The following is a 3,887-nucleotide window of genomic DNA, read 5'->3' on the forward strand; positions in this document are numbered from 1 at the left end:
ATGCTGAACCGTATCAAAGGCCTCACTAATGCCCATATCAGCCTCGATCCTGGGACAGACGTGTCACAGCTCAGCGAGCATAGATTTAAGCAGAGGATGAAGAGGTTTAGAGGGATCTGAGGAAGAGATTTTTCACTCAGAGGGTAGTTGAAATCTGGAACACACTGTCCGAGGTGGTGGTGGAGGCAGGTCCCTTCACAACATTAACGAAGAGGATGAGCATTGAAACTGCCAAGATACAGTCGGCTATGAACCAAGTGCTGATAAATGGGACCAGTGTAGACAGTGAGTGGATGGTCAGAACAGGTATGGCCGTCCAAAGGCCTGTTTCCGTGCTGTGTGACCCTCCACTCTGGACACACTAAATTAACGATGGTGGCACCACAAGGGATTGATCTCAAAACTCCACACCCCTGTCCAACCTGAAATAAACCAGACTGCACCCCTTTGTCGCCACTGCAAGTATCTGTTTCTCTCAAGGTAACATAGATTGGTCACTTCTGCTGAACAACTGGCAATTGATGAAGTTCCTGTGTCTTCTTCCATTAATATTGCTTCCTCACAGCAAAACTAACCCTCTCACTGTGACAGAATCAGTGACTAAATCTGCCCCCAAACACTGTGCTTTCATCCCTGCACATTGTAACTTGAACCATCTCACTGAGGGTCTGATGGAGACACAACGCCTGCCCCTGCTTCTGACATTTCAAATACCCTCAGAATGGTTTTCTGATTCAGTCTGAAGGTGATGGTACATTCAGCTCATCATCAGACCTGACAAACCATGTCTTCCCACAGCTGGTCCCACCTGTTGGTGTGTCCTCTTTCCTCCACCTCCGGGGAAGCTGCATCTCCAAACAAACTCCTCACTTGAGTCGACAGTCTGTACCCGTGACACAGGAAATCACATCACTGTCACTATTCCAGCTGCCACCATGCAGGAAGTGGTACCGCGACATAAAAGGCCGGACCGACAGGCTCTGGGACAGCTTCTTCACCAGGACATCAGACTGATGAACACATGCTGATTTGAATGTACTCTATATTACATTGTCGGTTTTATTTATTATAAACTATTATAAATTACTATGATTGCACGTTGCACATTTCGATGTAGACATAACGTAAAGATTTTTACTCTTCATGGATGTAAGAAATAAAGTCAATTCAATTCAATTCCTGATTCTGTGTCTGACCTACTCGCCTCTGGGTATCCTCCGTCAACAAGCTTCTTCCTCAGTCACCACCTGTGAGATTACACACAAAAAACAATTAAAACGATCTATGAGACAGCTCCTGTACCCCTCCACCCCTGAACATGTTTAAACTCTCTCCTCAGCCCCTTCCCTATTACCTTTCCCATTCAGACTCCCGATGTGCCAGCAGATCTCATAGGAGGCTGTACAAACCCGTGGACCTCTCTGATGTACAATTCAGTGACCTCGTTCCCTATCTGCACTCGCAGCCCATGACGGCTGTCCTAGATTCTGGGGCTCTGTAACACACAATTTTGTAACACGTAATCTTGTTAGCAGCGAGATTGGACAGTCATTAAAATGATTGTTGTTTCCTGAAAGGACACGCGAGCTAAGCTGTTTGATCCAATTCACCAGATCCCCCCTTGTTTACAACCTAATCCGTCTCGGGACCCGGACCCACACTCCATTCATAATCTCTACCCACACACAGACAGAGCCGTCCCTTCACACCAAACCCCTCGGAGAACCACAAGGGACTGATCCCACAGCCGGGGCTCGGTCGCGAAGTCAAAACCGGGGCTGAGGAGAGCCTGGAGCCTCCAGTCGAGACAAAACCGCGCTGCCCACTCAGTCAACAACTGGACACAGGACTTTACGTCACACAGCACCGGATTCAGTGCTGAAACCCAAATTTAATTTTGTTGTTCCAAATCGTACGAAACAAAAGGTGTTTTCAAATTGAAGCGCTCCCCCTCACGTGACGTCACACAGGAGCCGCCACGCGCCTGACGTCACCCACGGTCTCCTCATACCTGCATCTGCTGTCACGAGCACGGTGCCTGACGTCACACACGCGCTGCTGTGCTCGAGCTTTTTCGGCTTAACGGCTGAGCAATTAAGCACGAGCCAACGCCCCCCTCCCCGAACAGTCAACAGAGGAATTGAATTGATTGCAGAGCTGCGCTATTCCCATTGGTGCGAAGTGATGTCAATCACTGGGTACACCCAGTAGTGAAGACGGACCAGCCGAGCGGGCGTTGAGCCGTCTCCTGCTGCAGCTCGAACTGCACGTTAAAGCGGAACGAATTTCAAAGAAAATGTCCCGCTTTTTGAATTATATCTATTTCCATCCAAGGAAAGTTTGTGAAGCGTCTGAGGAGGTAGTAGGAGACCACACGATCCATCGCTTGATGCCGCTTCCCCGTGGAGCGATCACGACATAAAAAGTGAGGAGAGGGGGTATTTTATTGAAAGGATGAAAATGGTGTGGGAGGGGGCGGACAGGATGTTTGTCCCGGTGGGGACAGGAGGGTCTGATCTGTGGAAATGTCTGAGCCCACGGTGGTAACGAGCAGAGGGATTCACCACATTGGGGGGCAAACACCGGCAAACTGTTGCCCTGCAAGCGGGGCCAATGGTCCGGGCAAAGTGACAATTATTTGGGATTTGTTGAGATTGTACCTGGAATATGGTGTAAAATCCCGCTGCCCATACTAACACGAGTTATACAGACCAAAGAACAAACTGCCGGAGGAACGCAGTGGGTCAGGCAGCATCTGTGGAGGGAAATGGACCGTCAACATTTCGGGCCGAGACCCTCCATCTGGACTGAGAGTGGACGGGAAATATTCAGAGAAAAGAGGTGAGGGGTGGGGATGGGGCAAGAACTGGGGAGTGAGAGGTGGATCCAGCTGAGGGGGGAAGTGGGGTCGGAAATAGTGACAGGGGTGGGAGTTGAGTGTTTGGCGAAACACGGGGCTACAGAAGATGGAAATTAATTCCATATAGGATTACCAAAGTTTTCAGAGAGTATTTGTTACAGAGAGTGCAATGAAGATTCACCAGACTGATCCCTGGAGTGGTGGATCATCATATGGAGAAAGATCAAATGTGATAACCCTTTCATTTAGAGAATCGAGGACTGAGAGGTGAACACATTGAAATGCACAACATCGTTACCGGTTGCACCAGGGATCCCAGTCTCTGGAAAAGTGGGTGGACTGTTTGGGACTGAGATGAGCGGAAATGTCTCCACTCCGCGGGTTGTGAATGTCTGTAAAGCCCCACCACAGAAGGCGGTGAATACTTGGTGACTGTCCTCACATAAAACTGAGGCTGGCAGATGTGTGGAGACCGAAGGGATCGAGGAAATGAGGATCGGGGAGTAACATGTGGCTGAGATGGGACAGCAGCCGTCATCTTGTTGATGGTTAGAGGGGCTGAAAGTCCCACCTGTTTCTCACTTGATGTTTCAGTGTTCCTGTCCAGTGAGGCCAGAGGAATGTGAATAGAAATTAGTGTTTATAAACATAGACTGATTTAAATGAAACCTGCACATTCCCTGTGTGATCTGAATTGTGTGTCTGCCCGGGATGGAAATCGAAACTCTAACTCCGAGAACTCTGTGACCTGGCGGTGGAGGGAAAGGGATCGGGGAAGATATGGAGGGGAAAAGCTAAATACGTATCCAGTGTACGTATGAAAATAGGATAGGGAAATAATGAAATGATGTGGGAAATGTGGCGGTGGATTGGGCAGCGTGTGAGGAGAGGAGCAGAGACTCCGGGTCACGTGGGAGACCCAAAGTCACGTGACCATGTTTCACCGCGGATCCGCAGCACATTTGGGTTTGTTTCTGAGGCCCCGCCCACTGCCTGATGACGCTATTACAGATCGCGCATGCTCCGT

The sequence above is a fragment of the Hemitrygon akajei genome, unplaced genomic scaffold (assembly GCF_048418815.1).
Source record: "Hemitrygon akajei unplaced genomic scaffold, sHemAka1.3 Scf000167, whole genome shotgun sequence".
Classification (NCBI taxonomy): domain Eukaryota; kingdom Metazoa; phylum Chordata; class Chondrichthyes; order Myliobatiformes; family Dasyatidae; genus Hemitrygon; species Hemitrygon akajei.